General features: G+C 41.1%; 1 protein-coding gene across 19 annotated transcripts in view; it reads left to right on the plus strand.

The window, feature by feature from the left end:
- ptprsa (protein tyrosine phosphatase receptor type Sa) overlaps positions 1–19641 on the plus strand; it is a 218987-nt gene that overhangs the window by 54882 nt on the left and 144464 nt on the right. The gene's annotated exons all lie outside the window — the stretch shown is intronic.

The following is a 19641-nucleotide window of genomic DNA, read 5'->3' on the forward strand; positions in this document are numbered from 1 at the left end:
TGCAGGTAGTCCTCTCTGGTAGGAAAAATATATTGTGCTGTGTGTGTTTTAGGGGGGACCTTTTTATCCATTTTCTTATAAGGTGTATGCTATCTTAAATTTCATTTAATGTGCTATATGGAATCCAGATTGCATTTAATTATTTGGATTGTGAGTGTGTATTAATGCAGATCAAGCACTGAACCTCCACTGTGGTGAGAATTTGCATTTGAAAATATCGAGGCAAAACAACTTTCAGTCTACATAGAGAGCATCATTTTAAGCAATAGCTTAAGGGAGAGGAAATTCTAAGAAGTCACTGAAATATTCCCATACATTATGTTGGGGGGGTGTAGTACATACAAAACCACCACAGTGTTGCTGTGTGTCTATAGTATGTAATACTAAGCTTTGTGTTTAGATGATCATAATTGGAAGGACTTACAGCTCAAGCAAGTTCTCTGATGTTTATACAATATCCTTTTAATTTATTACTTCTTTTTACCTAAGGGTAATCTTCTGCCTTGAGAAGTAACTTTCCTCTGATTATGTTGGAAAGTTTAGATACAGCTCCAGGCTATGGCCCTGCTTTTCTTCTTCTTCTTTTTTTTTGCTAAGGCAGGCTACAGTGAGTCAAGTGAGTCCAATCTGAATTACAATGGATCCTTATTTTTATCAGAAGATTTAAGGCCGAACCTTCCCTGGGCAACATGTACCCACTCCTCCCTCTCCACCATCTCACCCCAATGGCAACTGCAAGCCAAAAAAAGAACGGACGAGTTCAAACACTGGTGTTTTTGTTCCCAGTGTTAATAAAAATAGCAGCAGTATTTTGAAATTTACAGAGTTCAGAGGTCAGGGTCAGCCACAGAAAAGCAGCACGAAATCCAGCTGGAAGATGTTTATTGCATTGAGGCTTGTGTTGAAGGACAAGTAATTCAGTGACGCCAACTAGTTAGTGCTATTTAGTGCATGTTTTGCATCTGCTTTAAATCAAGCTTTCTCCAACCTGGTGGGGGAATAAATATGTATTCAGTGCTGTTTGACTGTTGTTGAAACAACACATTTCTATTTGTAATAGAAATTCACTTTTTGTTTATCTCCAACTCATCAGTCTTTCATTCCAGTTTTCAGTCACCCTGCAAGCTTATTTAAATAAACCCATTTGTCTTATGAAGAGAGTCATGCGTTGATTTGTCAGTAACAAGAAGGAGTCTTGTTCCTCAGAGTAACTGGACAACAGGTATAACAGGCTGTTCATTTTCGATTCTAAATGTTGCTTTAATTGAACAATTTATCACCTTGATCACTGTCAAATAACTGGGCAAGAAAGACAAAGGCAATGAAAATGCTAGGGATAAGCCGCTAGGCGCGGTCGAGTAAACGTGATCGTCATGTCTGTTACAGCAGTATCAGCGAGGTATTTTATTTAATTTTTTTAATCGATTTATTCATCTGTAAAAATTGCATATTGATGCATTTGTGAGTGGCAGCTGTAAGTAGTGGTAATGAATAGCAGAGGAGGAGGGGGCAATGAGAACATTACATCCCTGAAAACTTCTTTTATTGGACAAAACTTTTGATTTCTCCCCGGAGCTCCTCTCCATACACTTGGAAGAAAAGCTAATTGAATTGTGCCCTGGATATGATGCCCCCTTCCCCAAAGTAAAGGTCTTGGAGAAGTGTCCTCCTCAGAGTTTTGGAATTCATTTCATTTGCAATTATTACTTTCTGAGCTGTTTTCTTTTATTTCCCCTACTTCAACAGTAACTATTTTTTGGCAGGATCAAAGGGAACAAGAGAGGTAGATTCTAGATAGCTACAGGCCTGACACACTGACTGCACGCTGTTCAGCATTGTGTGTTTGAAGACGGTTCAGAAGGTGTCAACTGGCTGACTGCTTGATATAGATTTTGTGCTTTGGGCAATTGGATATTAACAGATTTTACAGAGGCAAAGCAAACAGAGCTTTTTTACTATTAGAGAATTTCCAGGTGTTGCATTGAAACTGACAACTAGCGAAACATTTTCAAATGTCAAAATCAGATTTCTGCCATTTACAAAAGTCACACATACGGTTATGAAATTAAATCACATAAATGCTTATTTTGGATGATGTACTGTAGCTATGATTGATCAACTTTGCTAAAATCAATTAACTTTTATCTCCTCAGTTTCTGTTATATTTCATTATTCAGTTATTTTATTTCATGCCATGGTCTAACCAAACAGTATAAAGCATTTAACAGTCGTAGCAAGACCAAAACATTAATCAACAAATGGACCACATTTGCTTTATGTACATGCCTAGCCCTTTGTTCAAGGCTTTCAGGCCTACAATTTCACAGTCGCCTACTGTTTTACCACCCTGTGGCCTCTTCATTTTATTCAAATCCAAATTAGGAGCATTTTGGTGGCATCAAGTGCTTTGCAATTAGTTGCATTGCACTTGACACAACAACACAGTTAATAACAGCTGCTCTGAAGTGTCTGTTATCGCAGGGAGAAAGAGAGAAATGTGCGTTCTGCAGAGGCGCTGTTGCACTCACAGCTAATTGTGTTTAGTCATTTTAATTTGCTGCGAGTGCTAAATCAGTGCTCTTCCAGTGACATGAGGTGCAATTAGTATGGCTGTAAAGGCAGGAGGCAGTGTGTTTTGTAAAGTGTCCCCTCCTCTCTTCTTTGATTTGTGGATTAGCCATCCCTTGTCATTCACATTTCTTTTATGCTGCATAAACAGGCTGGGGAAACACTCAGTGAAAGCAACACTTCTAAGAATAACATTCGTTTTGTACGTACCAGGAAGTTCATCCCAATTACAACATGGTTGCACATGTATAAAAATATCTAAGCTTTCGCTGTGTCTCATGATATGGCAGTTAGATGAAATGGCAAGACTAACAATGGTTTATGATGCTGTTCTGTCACATACTGTACTTTTAAGCCACGAGAACTTGGCACGGTGTCATTTGGAATACAGAAACTCATTTGCTTTAATAAAACTGCAACTGTTTGTAGCCTTGGTTTTCCATAATATTTGGTGACTTTATTTACTTGTGCAGCTGTTATGTACTGTTCATACACTGCTAAAGAATATCAGTGATACTCCATTAATGTCCCTCAGGGACTACAGTTGAAAGTTAACCTTTTGACACACTCCCATATTTTCAGAAATGCAAATACAGGCTTGTCAAATAAATGATTAAACAACAAACATGCATTAGAATTGTAGTTATGTGGTGAGCGGTGGTTGTTTTCAAGAGCAGTGATTGGCAACAATGAGAATAGGACTGACGTCTTTGCAGTGAAGTGAGTAGTATGAAACATAATTATTGCAGTCCTCAAGCCTGAAACATTCTTCTTTTGACAGAGCTTTTAAACACAGAATTTTGCTTTTACCAAACCTTAATATAGAGCAACAAAACAAGAAGCATTGAATAGACTGCATAATGCAAACTACTCTTTGTGCTTTTGGCATTTGTTCTGTTCCATGTTACATGCTAGTGCAGCCTTACAGTATGTTTTGCCCTGCTTCAGCTCCTCCTGGGTGGCTGTGGCTTACGAGGTAGGGCAGTCGTCTTCTAACCAGCAAGTTGGTGGTTCGACTCCCGGTCTCCCCGCATGCCTAAGTGTCCCTGAGCAAGACACTGAACCCCAAATTGCTCCCGGTGGTTCGACTGGCGCCAGTGTGCGGCAGCCTCTCGTCATCGGTGTGTGAATGTGTGTGTGAATGGGTGAATGGTGTATGATCTCCTGTAAAGCGCTTTGGCCAGTGTAACACACTGTGAGAAAGCGCTATATAAATACAGTCCATTTACCATTTTCCTCTATATTCATTTAGTGTATGGGATTGTACAGATACAGTACATGCTGTGTGTTTTTGAATTTGGAAAGCCGTCACCTTTAGACTTTTCAGTGTTAGCCTCTGCAGGTTGGAGTTACCCTCAAAAGTTCTGTTTACCTTCACAATCTGACTTTCTGCTTCAAGACAAAACTCAACTTGTGCTGTACATGATTATTGTGAATTTGACAAAGCAAGTAAATAATTTGTAACGAGAAGGTTTGTTTGTAGTTCAGTAGGGAATGCATGTTGCTAACTATTGCATGCATTAGTCAATCCCTTAAAGCCAGTGAGGCCTCCTATTTTGAATTTCGGTTCCCATCACTGGAAGGCGCTTAGCATAACAATAGCAGAACTTTTAACTGTTTGTCAAGACATAAATAGCTATCACTCAAAGACGAAACCCAACCAGTTGCAGTCATCACAATTTAATGATTCTCATCATCAAGGTTTAACTTCCGGTCTGTCACTCCACAGTCCTACATTTTTGCCATGGCCATAGGGGGAGAAACATGAGACTGGTGGCTGGCAGAGGAAGTACTGACCTCTCAATCAGACAGCCCTGCTGGATGCAATGGGTCTGAAAATTGACAGTCCTGTCCTCAGCAGACCTTGTTGGCGGTGAGATATGGCCATGACCCTACTGGCAGCAACCAAAATTTCTATTTACACACCAACTCCCCTGAACTCAAAAGGTCAGTGCTCCAAACTAAGCCCAGATGAAGCAGGCTGAGAGGTAGGGGCTAGATAAGATGAGGCCTTGATAAGGTGTATGAAGTCAGCAGGGCTGGCTGAGTCCACCTTTCATCTTGGCTGACTGTCAGGCTCCTCCAGCACTGGCTAGTCTTGGTTTTTCTTCATCTCTGCGTCTCCTTCACAAAATTTCTTTCTCTTGCACCACACTTTCTCTGCTTTGTTTGTTTTTCTTTCTCTGTTCCTCTTTTCTTCACCTAGCTTTAAACTAATTTGCATATGGATCCTGATTGGAGCCAAATGTTCTTTTTTTTTTAGGTGGACTATGTATATTGGATACAATTGTAAGTCTTTTATCAGATCTAAAATATGTCATTAGTGTAGTGCTAATATGTTTCATGCCTTTGTTGCCTTTTTTGCCCAGATGTGAAAAGGGGTCCTGAACAGGGAATTTCACTCACCAGTTTATTGTGTACAAAAGTGAAGCTAGTCCATCACACATAAACACACTAATCCCTGCCAGACTATCTAGTAAAGCCACAAGGGATACATCGGCACGCTGTCACCTCCCCACCCTCCTGCCCATTCCCTTGGTACCTCCAGGTTGTACAAAAATGATTCGCTCCAGCTCCTTCTGATGAAATGACAGTAATCTGCTTTTGACGATGAGCAGGAGCAGACTTTCTGTTGATGCCTTCTACTCCCTCATTCACTCTAGTCTGCCTCCCTCAAGATATAACGCACTTGAACAAACATGGTGCATACTTTGCTAAAGCTCAAGAGGAAACATTCCCAACACAGAGTATTCAAACAAACACCCATTCACTCTCCTTTCCCTCTGGCCTGGTCCCATGCTCTTTATAGTTATGGAGTTAATGTGACCTGTTTTTTCTTGGTGGGAAGTAATTATCACCCAGTCTAGGACAGGAATTAAATGGCCTTGCTGTCTGCATCACTTCTGGATGTCTTCAGCCTTTGGGTTGTTCCTACGTTAAGTGTGATTACCAACTTGTATCCCCCAGACTGATACACAAAAGCTCCCCTTGGGGCGTCTGCCTCCTCCTCTTTGCAAACTAGGTCTGGCAGGGGGAGATGCCCTGTGCTCTGGCTGTTTGACCTCTGTGTGGTTGCAGAAATGTCATAGTGGGGGGCAAGAGCTAAGGACCCCCCATTTTCATGCTTGAAGGATTCAAACAGGTTGCAGTAACTAATTTAAATTTTTTTCTTTTAGTCAGATGGTCAGCATTAGCTTGTTCTGCCACCTGTATGAAGTGTGTAGGACTTGTGAAGCAGGATATGCTAGAGTGGAATAGTTTCCAAAAATATTTGTTTGTGCATACACTGTAATTTGAGCCGCTCATGGAGTCATGTGAAGCGATAAACCTTTGAATGCTCTGCCATGATAAAGTTACGATGGTCACTTGTCTTATCGTTGCATTAGCCATTCTGTGCATCAGCAGGAGTCTTATTTAAGTGTTCTTGACCAACGTACCAAACATTTCATGCTCATTCACTGTACCTGTTCCGAAAAGCATCTATGTCAATGTAGCAATGATTACAGTAATGTATTTAAGAACAGTTTGGCAGCTTTTCCAATTTATTCAGTTACTGTATGAAAGATTAGTGTGACTTTGACTTCAGAGTCCTATTCCATCGTCTGCCTATCCTATGAAGAAAGCTGAATTTAAGGTTGAAAAGGAACCGTGTGTCTTCAGCTAATATACACATATTTGAAGTAGCTACTATAAAGTAAAAGCATGTGGTAATATTTTCAATCAGCAGAGCATTGTCTGATCTTCATAAGAACCAATATTCAGTATTCACAGCTACTGCATTTTGTTGCCTTGTACTTGTACATGGGTAATGACAATAAAGTTGAATCTAATCTAATCTAATCTAATCTAATATGCTTTAAACATGTGGTGAACTCTGTCCACACAGAATAGCACAAACTGTACTTGAGAAAGTATGCACTCCCTGATTCTGAGTACCATCTTGTACCATCTCAAGACAAAGACTAATTTCAGTGTGTGTGTATGTGTGTAATCAGAACAGGTGCCTTTTATCTAATCCTTCCTGAAACTTGTACGTGAGACCTATGTATATATACTGTATGATGGAGTTCTTTTTCCTTTTTAAGCTTCTGTACAGCAAATCTCTCTGAATGCTGTTGTAGATTGCTCCTTGCTTGCAAAAAATAAATCTCACAAAGACAGAGGTGTCTTTGACCTTTATTCACACTCCTCACCAGTGAACTGGGCTATTAGGACACACCTTCTTTTTCCACAACAGAAGTCACACCAAACCCGAGCTCTTCACAGGTTATCTCCATGTGAAATGGTTATAAGATAGATGAGTGGTTTTGTTGTATATGTGTACTAAAAGCTGTTAATCCTATGGTGTTTATTGTGCACACACAGAAATCCCAGGGCAAGATGGCTTGGCCCATTCAGATGATCCCCCGCCCCCGAGTCAAATCGCTCCGCTTCCCCCAACCCACCACCCTGTTCTTTTGTTCCTGCCCTCCCCACATAAGCAGACCCTCTTTAATTGGGGACATCTGGTATGAGGGAGGGCTACAGGAGGGGTGGGTTTTCAGGCGAAGTGGTAGGGGGAGAAGGAGGACAAGAGTGTGGGGATGTACACTCAGCTGCTCCATGGGGTGAGAGGTGGGGGTTGCAAAGAAAGCTGTGTATGCGGGAGAGCAGGGGTTGCTGTCATAGAGCAGAGAAAGGGAAGTGGGGTAGCTAAAGAGCAGTAGGAAGGTAATTGATGGATGGAAGTAATTGTGTGTAATGCAAGCAAGGAAACATGGGCCTCTGGGAAGTAGAGATATAGAGATGGTGAAGGAGAGGGATCCAGTGAATAGAAGTAGAGACTGGAGGGGGGATGAAGAGAGGAAAGAGAATAATCAAGAGAGGGAATATGCAAGAAGTAGGAGGCTAGAGAGAAAGAGAGATGAGCAGAAGCAAGGAGAGGGAGAGTTAAGCAGGGAGGAGAATGAATGGGAGGTGGCCTGCTGTACTGTTGCATCACTCAGCCCTAGCTGGGTTAAGAAGGAGTAACTATCCGCCTGACAGGCTGATTGTTCATCCCTATGCATCAAGGAAAAAGCATCCCGTTTTATGAGAGATGGTGCAGATTTACTATGTGGACCACTTAACCATAGAAAATGGCTGCCAGTGCATCTTAATATAAGCTGCCATGCCAGGTTGGGGTTTCTGAGGCAGTGACTGTTGATTCTAGGGTTGTACCTGACTAAGGTTTTTGTCAGTTGACTGTCATTCAGCTCTTATTGTGATCATTTGACTATTCATTCTTTTTCTTTCTTTAAAAAAAAAAAGAAGCCTAGACTGTCAGAAAATCAAGTAGCATGAATTTTAGTGATGATTTCAACCGCATTAACATTAGTATTTAAATGCAAACGAGTGACAGGAACATATTTTTGAGTATTTAAAAATCATTAAAAGACAGCTGCATATGATGCAATATTTTAAAATGATGATAAAAAATATAGGGCTGCCATATGGATTTGTCAGAATAAGGAGACAGGCAGCACACTTGCATTTCTATTGGATCAATGCTCTTATAGGATATTTTTTCTTCAGAGACATCCTTATCACCTAGTTTACCAACAAAATGAAGCTTCTGTCATTTAACCACAACACATGTTGCTACTTTGCATTTAATGTGTGCCTGCTTGCACTGCAAATGATTCCTCTTATTTATAATTCATCACTGAAATGTGTTCCCCATGCATTTTTGTTGGCTTCCTAGTCCCGTTCAGATGGATGCATGTCACAGAGACGGTCAGTAAATGGTTGTGCATTGCACTTTACAGAGATGGGTAAACAAACAGGACTCGCATAACATTAGGCTATGTGAAACCAGCCACTTCATTGAGACAGTCTTTTCTCTTGTGAACATAGACCACAATATTGGAAAACACTTACAATAAAGTGCAAATCTCACCTTTATGTGGCTTGTCCTACTGGGTTCTTTTTTCCTCATTCTGGGCAGCAGTTTGCTAAATAGATCTGACCTTAATGTACATCCATGCATCGGACAGTGAATTGAGTAATTTATTTTGTATAAAAAAATTCTACCGCCACAAGAAAACTCCTCCACCAAAAAGTCCAGTCAGTAGGCATCCTCAGTAATTAACTGAGAGCTTTTTCAAATGGGATGCTGCCTCATCTTTCAGTAAAATAGAAACAAAGCCTATGTACTTTAGGATAGACACACACATTACAGCATACTAGTGATGCGTAAAAGAGGATATGGAGAGAAGGCACCAGAGGCAAAATGCATTGAGTTTCATCTTACTTTCTCAATGTGCATCACAAGTTTGTCTAACAGACAGGGAAGAAAGCTTTGCCAAGCGCATCACGATGGAGAGAGTAAATCCTTCCTCAGCCCCTGGGTAGATGGAAGGTGGCATTTGTGTGTACATGGAGACAGGCACTCTACGCTGTTTTCCAGCTGACAGGAAAGTCAGTGGGTAACTTGGTGTTTTCTTTTTTTGAGAAGTTGACAATTTAGTTGTTTCTTTGCCAGTTGCTTTTTGAGATGAAGATGGATGTAAAAGACTGCTTTACAAAATGCAGTTGTATGTATTAAGAAATGCTCCTGTGAATTTCTTTCGCACATAGTGTACTAGGGCTGTGTATTGGCAAGAATGTGGTGATACGATTCATATCACGATATAGGGGTTACGATTTGATATATTGTGATACTGTAAACAAGGCAATATATTGTTTTTTAAATCAAATTTTAGAAACACTGTCTTAAAATAAGGTGCACACCACCATATGCATAAAATCTCCTGTAAAACAATTTACTTTTCATGCCATCAGAACAAGATTTCTATTTGCATTTGTAACATCCAACAACATAGCACTACTTGGCATGTGAACTGTTAATTAGAAATCAGTACTGTGTTTTTGAGAATCAGTACAGCATCTTAAAATGTAATATTGTGATACTCAAGTGTATCAACATTTTCCTGCACCCTTAATACTGTAAACACATGTAAATGTACAATAAATTATTTTTTAGAACGCTTTCAAGTCTTTTAAAAGGTGACTGACACTGTTATTTGATTTGGCTGTGGAGATGCTTGGCCAGGTGGTCACTAGACAGTGGGACAGCTGATTCAACAAGTTTCAGGAGTGGCATGTAAACACAGTCGTGGAGACTTATCAACCCTCTGCTCTGAGACGGTCACTGCAGTTGCATCTGCATTTCATGTTTCAGGATTCATGTGGGAAGTCCCATTGTTATAAAGCATGTGTGACATTCTGATGACTGCTTGTTCCACTCATGTTTATGACATGAGTGGAACAAGCCAATTTGTCGCTCTAGCCAACACAAAGAAGGGAATCCAATTAAAAACTCTTAGTGGGCATTTTGCCTTTGAGCGATTGTTTTGTAACCATACATTCTCTGCAATAGTAAGTTTTGTTTATCAGTAGCCACAAATCTTGTGGGAATTTCTGCTAAACCACTTACCTGCACATCCTGAGATTGTTGATTAAATCCCTCCAGTATGAAGTGTAAAATGTAAGCAGCCACCTGTTATATCTGGTGAAAGAGAAAATTAGGCAGAGTTGAAGTAAAGTAGATGGTTTTTTAAAGGGAAATAGATGTGGTTGTTATCAGACTCTGTCTATTTGCCATTGATCTGAGGGGATAGTGTTGACACAAAGGGAAGCAGGAAGCTGGTGCTGATTATGCTTGTAGCCTGATGCCACCAAGTGGGAACCAGAAGACAAATGCATTTCAGAGATGGAGAGACATCATACTGTATACACCTAGATGAAGACAGCAGGAACTGTCTGAAAGCAGAAAGAGAATTGTACTTGACAAAATCATAGCGCAGTAATGCAGTAGAAAATTCTAGTGCTTTATCCTCAGATAAACAGGATATCTAGTGGTAAGAGTTATCAAAACCTGATGCTAGCAATGCACAGTAACTGATCTTGAGCTAAGAGCACCATCTTCAGTATTTCCATGCTCATTATAAGTTATTCTAAATAAAAGTGTCAGCTACAAAGCTAAAAAGTGAGCCTGGCAAGGATGCTCCCTGCCCACTGCTGTGATTCAGTCTTCTAGCCAAAGGGATAGGTGGGGGGTATCTGGAAATAAATCCACCCAAATTTCTTCCTTCTCCTCCCACCCCCTCCATTCCCCTCCGAACACACATGCACACACACAAGGCAACCCATATGACATTTGTTATATTACAGCCCCCAATCTGTAATCTCTACGGGGTGGAGGTAGGGCTAAAAACATAGGGACAGAAGGGAAGACAAAAGCAGGTCTGGCATAGAAATGGGGGATTTGCCACCATACTTGCCCTTGGGTTAGTAGAGTGGAAAACAAGGGTGAGACAGAAACAATGAAATCAGAAAGGACAGTGAGAGAGCTGAAAGTAGTAAGTGTTGGGGTGAGGAGTGGGTGGGGGTGGTGGAGACTACATCTTAGAAACAGGAGGTAGATGGAGAGCAGAGGGTCTCCCATGTTCATGGAGATAAAAGAGCACTAATGAATTTGAACCAGTGCCCTCCGGGGATATACCAAGAGGACAAAAATAGGAAGGAGCAGATTGGGGTTTTAGTAGGTTTTTAAACTAAAGCCAAACTGTCTTTTAGAAACACAGAGGTGCTCCCAATTCTGTAATCAGTAAGATGGCCATTGCTTAACTTGCCAACTGCTGTGGGTGAGGTCTGTGCCAGGGCTTGTGGAGGATTTGATGCCAGAGGAGAAGTGCCTAAATGGCCAGGCTAAAACCACTTTTCAACCCAACAAGATCATTTATTTGCCCATAAAACTCAATTTTAGTTACCTCATTTGCATAGCACTGGGTGTGCTATGCAAGTGCCGGTTGAAATGTAACATTATTGTAGTGAAGTGTAGTATGAACCTCTGTGTAAATGGCACCAATATTGTGGGTTAAGGGATTTGTTTTCTTACGTAGTATACTGGTTAGAGTGTAGCAGATTGACTTCCAGCATCTTATTTGGGGAAAAAAAAAATCATACATTCATTGTAGTATAATATGCTTTGAATGTGTTCACCATATGACATATTTTGTTTCATATGTGTGCGCTTTTCCAAATAACAACATTAAATGATCAGTTTTGTTTTAAACATAATAGGCCATCCACAAAGTAGAGATGCACTGATCGATCGGCAAAAATGTGAAGTGGTTGGTTTTTAGCGGCGACCAGCCGATCTCTGAGATTTCTGGTTCAGTGCCACTGAGATTTAGAGACACAGTAGTTTTAGTTGGAGGTTTGTTAAAAAAAAAGGAGTGAGAGAGAAACTTAAAAAAATGCATGTGTATGTTTTTAATTACAGTTCTTATAAAAAAAGAAAATCGGAATCAGCCAAAGTTCGAATCGGCAGGGCAGCATTAAAAAAAAAATAAATTAATTTTAGTTGGTGCATCTCTACCACAAAGCTAATGTTTAGCATTGTGCCTGGAACACCGGGGACTTTGTGATTTCTGTACATACCTTATCTATCATTTTTATGTTATTGTACCACACAGACAGACCAACCACTGACTGTGGCATCTACCCCATGTGGAGGTAATGGTCTAGCCGCCAGGCTGCGAGCCTAGCCAGTTAATAATGAAGTTGGGCCCTCCATTGTAAATCACAGAGGGGTCTTGTTTGGCTGACGCCTGGGAGAATTGCATGGGAATGGCATGTGTTACGAAGGGCAGCCTGGCTGTAGTACAGGCAGACACACAGTGAAAGAAAGAAGGAAGCTTTGTACATGAAGGATGGTGGCCTTTGCCTCTGTTTGTATCACATGGGACCAGAATTTTAAAAAGGAACAGAAGAGATGAGACATGAGCTGGGGTGTCATATTTGCTTGCAGTTTGTTAGGTTTTAACCTTCTGGGGAGATTGAGTGAAAAACTTCTTGCAGCTTAGTTCCCAAGACAGCCTTCTGAACTTGATTAAACTGAAATAAGATGATGCGTTTCTTGAAAGAGCTGACACGTTGGATGCAGTTACATTTTCAGTTTTAAAATTTAGGCATTTGTCTTATATGCATATCCAAAAAATGTAATTCATAGGTTACTTAAACACAAGCATTGGTATGTATAGTCATAGTATCATAGGGAAATAAGTGCTAAGGAGGGAGGTAGTAAAGTCATTTTTTTTCTAATATTGTTGTGTATGAAATAAGTAATGAGTTTAACCTATTTGGATGAATTTTAAACTGTAACAGCTTTTCTAGATTGCCTCATGCACACTGACGGCAAACCTTAAGCCTTTCTAGCAGAGTGGAGTTGAACATAGTATGTAAAAAAACAAAAACAGGAGGAACGTTGAGGAACCTGGGCTGTTCTTTGATGTCAGCTATTTTCTTTCACTTGCAGCGCGTCACTCACTTCAAAGGGAGAATTTCATATAAAATCTACTGATTTCTTGCCTCCTATCTCTCCACTGTGTAGAATTTACAGCAAATAAAAGGGATGCAGGAAACCTTTGTCAGAAAGTATCTGTAAGCTAAGATGATGACATTCGTGTGTGTGTTTGTGCCTCTGACAGCTTGTGGGACCTTTGTATGATTTTGTGCAAAGCCACATAAAGAGGCCTGCAGATGACTCATGGTTGTGGTCTGAGGCTCTGCTTTTGCTAATGACATGGAATTAAGAGAGCAGTAGCTTCGTGCGAAGTAAAAAAAAAAACACTCCATATTTGTTTGTGATTGTTGCATAATTTGTAATTGCAATTGACTGTGTGTGTGAAATTCACCGCTGCTTCAATGTATGTGTGTTTGGATTGGCGGTGAGGTGCTTTCCCTTGCCAGAAATGAGTGTAGACTTGTGCCCCATTCATCTGTTGGGATCCAAGTGAAATCTGGGGGCAACCTATCCATCACCCCAGTCTTGCATGTAATTCCCCCAAAGTCATCACTTTCCCCATTTTCATCTACCATTACCAAGCACAACTGCAACTGCACATCCCCTCAGATGTTTTATTATGAAGGTGACTTTGGTCCCCATTCCTCTTTGCCCCTTGTGGACTTCAGCTCAGTGTTCAACATCCTCCACTCCAAACTGACGCAGCTCACTGTGCCTGACCCCACTTGTCAGTGGCTCACCAGCTTTCTGACAAACAGGAAGCAACAGGTGAAGCTAGGGAAAACCAAGCACCCGGACTGTCAGCACCGGTGCCCCCCAGGGGTGTGTACTCTCTGCCAATGACTGCACCTTGGAGCACCCTTCTGTTAAACTCCTAAAGTTTGCAGATGACACAACGGTCATCGGTCTCATCCGATGTGGTGTGGTCACAACAATCTGTAGCTGAACATGCTCAGAACAGTGGAGACGACAGTGGACTTTAGGAAGAGCCCCATTCTTTTTCTTTCCTTTTTGTTTGTTCAGCCTTATATTGTTTACTTGTCTATTCACTGCTTTACAGAACATTGTACATGCACACTGAGAGCCACTGTTCTAGAGTCAAATTCCTCGTGTGTCCAACACACCTGGCCGATAAAGCTGATTCCGATTATGACTCTTGAATAACAAACAGGAAATCACTTTGCCCTTCAACAGCCATGCAAAACACAACACATTTTAAAAACATTTTTGACACTGCAGATTGGATCTGATGCTTTTAAGATGTTTTAAAGACTTGAAATCTTTGGCCACCAGCCTCCAGTACCCCCCTAGCCCCCACCTTCACCCCTACACAGAGCACATTTGTACTATGGTTTTGAATAGCTGCCAAATACGCAAGATATTTTTACCCAGAATCCATGATCTCGTTTGATCTGAGTTGGTGCAGGTCGTTAGCTGAGGTGATTATTTGCACTTTACCTGTTGGCGCGGGCGGCGTGGGCACACAACACTGGGCACTGAGACAGGAGGGATAGAGAAGAATGCTGAGATGTGTCTACGTGTGTGTGCTGTACAGGCAGGCTCTTTTTTTTTACTAGGAATGAAGGAGAGAGTGATGGAGGCAGGGAGTAGGAGGAGGAGGCAGAGGAAGAGGGAGGGGTAGATGCAAGGATTCCTCTGAGACCAAGGCTGCCTGCCCTGTCAAGGCAAAGACTGGAGAAGGGAGGGGGAACACATGAAAACAGAGCATAAGAAGCTTGTGAGAGAGAAAAGAGAGCAAAATGAAATTAGAAAGTATAAGAAAGAATAAGAGAAAATGACAAGGAAACATTGGTAAAATGCTATAAAAAAGATGGTCCGAATATTCAGATTGTAATAAAGGTTCACTTTCCTGGTGGTCGTTTGTGTATCACGCTCAGATTAGCATGTCAGCGTGTTGCAGAAGAGTGGAGCAAAGGCACTGGAAGGAGATGGCTCCACAAGAGAAGCTTCCCCCCCCCCCCTGCATTCCTCTTTCCTTCCTCTTGTTATCAGATCTCTTCTTCCTCCCTCACCATTGAAGGATGAAACAACAAGAGTGAGAAGCTTTACAGCTGTAACCTTCTTTCCCCTGTAACCTGTAACAGTCTTTCCCCCTCATTTCAGGCCCAATGTATTGCATACACTCATCCTTACCTTGGCACCTCTCTTACTGCTTACTGTGCCTGAATTGCAGTTGCTGTCTTTGGAATAAAGGGTGGATGAAATGGGCTAAAGGCCACAGATGGAAATAGTATCAGCTCATAAAGGTGACTGATGATTTGATTTTTTCCTGTCAGCACCTGATTCAGAGGTTGCCTTTGGACTGTTACAGACCTCTTTGATGGCAACATGGTGCAGTATCATTTGCCATGGCAAAAGATATTTTTAAAATCATTTTCTGGGGTGATGCCATGCCGAATTGTGTTGGTGTTGACAGCAGGTGAATGAGCATCTCCTCAGCTTTCATCTTTTTGTGGTGCTTGACTCATCACCTGGCACTCTACAAGAAATCAGATGACACTTCTTGATATTACCCTTGATTTCTGCATCCCTGCCAGTAAATGCCAGCTCAGCTTTCATTCCAGTTTTCACCCCTTTTCTTCCTTTCTCCTTTCTCAAATTGGTGTGTTGTGGTTACTGGCATGTTAAGCATGATGTGTAATGTAGTTTGCATGCCCTTACTGCTCATATTACTTCTAGCACTGACAATGCCATAACAGCATGCCAGCAATGACTGTCACCTGATGCTGTCATCTTGTCCTTCAGATTTCATGGCAGGCTGTAGCTGTGACAAACAGGGACTTTATAATGTTGAACAAGACAGACTCTCGGAAAAGACTGCTGATAGGAAGGATTAGCATTGTGACATTGCTGGTGATATCTTTGAAAGGAGGAGGGAACCTTTTTGAAGATGCCGAGTGCAAAAAGCTGTTGACAGTTTCAGAGTTGCTTATGACAGGAATGTTGTTGTGCTTTGGTGTGGTGGCATTTATTAAAGCTAATCTTGCTATATTCACACCCTTGCCTCTTTACCTCATTACTTAATGCATCTCAAAAGACTTGCAGCACGCTGCAGCATTTAGCATGGCATGCCACCACAACCCCTCATGTGGCCATGTTGTTACTTGGTTTTAGTGCCGCAGCTGTCGCACTGAGGCTCCAACCACTGTCACATGGTCTTCAGATGCAGGTCTTGAAGAAGTCAGATTTAGTTTTTTTTTTAGGCTGTAAGCCAGCAACAGTCAAGGCTGGATAATGATGGTAACCAGAGTGAAGCGAGATGTAGGTTTTTCGTTCTATTCAAGGCTGTGGGCGTCTAAACTTGGGGACATTTAAATCCCACACAATGTAAAGCACTCTGTGCATATAGTTGTTTGACAGCTGCATATAGTCTGACCAGCTAGTTGCTATACCCAGTCCCCTTGGGCTGCGGTATTGTTCAGACATTGTGAAAGGATTCACTTTCCATTTCTTTTATTTAGCTAAGGAGATTTACGATTTCGGAGGATATGGACTGTTCCACAAATAGCCCTCTGGGAGCTGCCTGTTAAATATACAGATACTTTTTCCGAAAGAAAAGGTATCATCATAGCCTTCACTAGGGGTCACCGAAGAATAGTAACATCAGAAGCTGGGGAACAAAAAAAAGTAACTTGGACATAAACAGTTCACAGCCCTCTGCTGGAGCAGCACTAGGGTTTATTTCTCTTGTTTAAAGTAATTTACTGTCTCTTTGCCAGGAAATCAACCCAAAAGTGTTTCATCTTTGGGTAACTTCAATTCAACTCAATCCAGAGGGGTCTGTTCAGTTACACGTAGCATGCAACCTTCATCACTAACTTGCGTAAAAACAGGGTTTGTACACATCTTTTGAAATGGGATAAAACTGTACTAGTCCCAGTCTTGTACTGCCAAGTTTTCTTTTTAGGTGAAAGAGCCAGGAATAGGCCACATGCCAGGGAGAAATAAAGTTATATTTTTTGGAACAGTAACAGTATAAAGGGTCAGAATGAGAAAACTGCCTTAATGTAGAGGCCTTTGTTGCCTTAATGTCATGTTGTGTTCTTATACAAATGGCAAAAATGTGAGATGGGACAGCTCCTTCTGGATAAATTTGTTTGGAGTTTTTATATCTTGGAGTCATGACTTTTTAATTTGTCTCCCCCCCTGATTGTGAAATTTCCGTGGCCTGCTCCTGTGTAATTAGCATAATTACACCTTTGGTGTGGGCCTCTCTTCAAGGCAAGATATTGATTTTCTTTCTCCCACTGTCTTTGTCTCCTGCTCTGGTCTTTGTTTTTCTTCTCCTCAGCTTTATTTCCCTTTTGCATTCTTCTGTCAGAGCGCTCCTCTGCTCTCGCTCCACTCTCCCCTGCCCTCCACCATTGCGTACACTCTCTTTTGCTCAGGAAGAGACTTAATGGTAACAAGAATGCAATTCGATTACAGTAGCCAAAATAAAGCTCACCACAACGACATGAAAGCCCGGCTGCCAGCCAGTTGACCTCTCTATTTCATGGTGCAGTTGCAGTGTTGTTTTTGCTTTAGAAATCAAGGAGAACATCATACAAAAAACAGCAACAAAAAAAACCAAAAAACAAACCAACACTTGTTTCAATAACCATGTTGATTTGTTAAAAGGTGCATTAGCATCTCTGCAGCATGTGGGAAGAAGACAGCTTCCTTTCGGAAGTTGGAGGCTAGTGCTGTGGAATTGTCTAGAGTCTTTGGAGCATCTGTGTTCATGTAGATAGATAAGCCCTTTTCAGACATGCACTGGAGGCCTGAAATTATCTAGACATAACCCAGAGGAGCTGTATGTGAGAACACAAATGTCTAAGTCAGTTGACCTGGACATTAACAGGACATGACTCTGCCAGCTCCCTAGTACGAAGTCCACATAATGTCTGAATGAGCCAAAGTGGACCCTCTTGAGAGCTAGTGGGCATGTTGATGCTGTTCTATTATGACTGACATGAATCCAGAAGAATATAAACATCTCATTGTGAAGAGAAATGATCATTTACAATGAAGATACCAACAAAAATATCAAAGCGGAGACACAACGAGATTCAGGAACTTCTTTTGTTAGGATATGGCTTCAGAATCGTCAGGCAAATTTAAAGTACAGCAAGCGACTTGGTTGTTTATGACCAGATTGCACACTGGCTACACGACCATGTCATGTCCTGCCTCTTGTGTGCTCTACCCAGGAGCTCCCCACTCATATAAACCAAATGGAGTGTTTCGAGTAGCTGAGAATACATCTGACACTGTTGTGTGCCACATGTAAAACCCTGGGTGTTGCAATTAACAGATAATTCCCTACATTTTTAAACATAAAGCTTTAACTGCGGATGGTCTCTTCTTTTGATTTTTAAGGTTTGAAATAGACTTGTTCCTATGTGTTTTTCAGGGCTAGAGGGAAGGGTTACCTACAGCAGGTACACTAGTTCCATAGTACACCTATCATTCCCTAATGTGCAAGCTGAGTGGAATCACTGGAGTTGGAATATTGGTTGTATGGTATTTTGTATAATTTTGTCAGCTTCTCGTGGTTTTTTGTTCACAGAGAGAGATTGATTTAAAGAGAGGATATATTGGTGATTGTGAAATAGCTGTGTACAGTCCCTGTGCTTGTGTTGATCTTTCATGGTGCCCCAGTGTGAGCTTTTATCATCCTCTCTTTGTTCCACTGTGAATTTGATATTGAATTTGATCAACTTATACATCAGTTTTATTGGACAAATGGACCAAACAATATTTCCAAATATACCAAAAGATATGTAAAACTAGCCTCTTTATCTCTGCATCCTGCTGTTTCAGACTTCTCCCAGACTGGGTGCTTTATTGACACATGATACTGTATCAAGACAGAACATTTCTTTTCAACAATTTAGTCAGAATTTTTAGATGAGTTAGAAAATAAGAATGGTCACTAGCATTTTAAAAACAGAAATCACAATTAATTGTAGAAGTACTTGTACGCCCCAGCCGAAGCCAACTGAAATAAAACATGAGCTGAGTAGGTTATACAGTAAAACAACATTTGATTTCCTTTCCTCTCCCAAAATCATTATTCCTCTGGCTGCAGCCACTGCCAGCATGGAGGCATAATGATTTCAGGTTGCCCAATACAATCAGTTCATACATCCAGTTGGCCCATTCTTGTGAACACAATATGTCAAGAATGCCTTGAGAGAATTTCTTCAAATGTGGCACAAGTGTCCACTTTGAAGAACTGGTTAGATTTTGGTGGTCATAGGTCAAGGTCAGTGACCTCACATTTGTCCCTTTCTTTTGAATTTTACTGGTTGACAGAGACATACACCTTAAAAGTGGTAATTATAGTTTTCGTTTATCCACTGTGTATGTGTGTGTATTCTGTGCTGCCTTCCTAGCTTCTATACTGGCTGCTTTTCAAAACCCCCTGCCTGGATTAACCTCCAAACAATGTAACGGAGAGGTTGGCTCTTCCCTCCCTTCTGGACACTTACACAGACGTACACATGCATATCACTAATTATCTCCAGCCTATTGCAACTAATTCTCACCCTCCTGTGTGTATCTAATACATCTTTTGTACATGGTATAGGCTTGCTGCATGAGGGTTCAACACACAGTTGACATTCTTATCTGTCTGCTGTCACACTGCTAACAGCCTTTAGCTTGAAAATATACGGCATATTATAAAATTACATTAGATATGAGCTGAATAAAGAAGTTTGGACATGCTTACACAA

Source organism: Monopterus albus, unplaced genomic scaffold (genome assembly GCF_001952655.1).
Source record: "Monopterus albus unplaced genomic scaffold, M_albus_1.0 scaffold31.1, whole genome shotgun sequence".
NCBI lineage: Eukaryota > Metazoa > Chordata > Actinopteri > Synbranchiformes > Synbranchidae > Monopterus > Monopterus albus.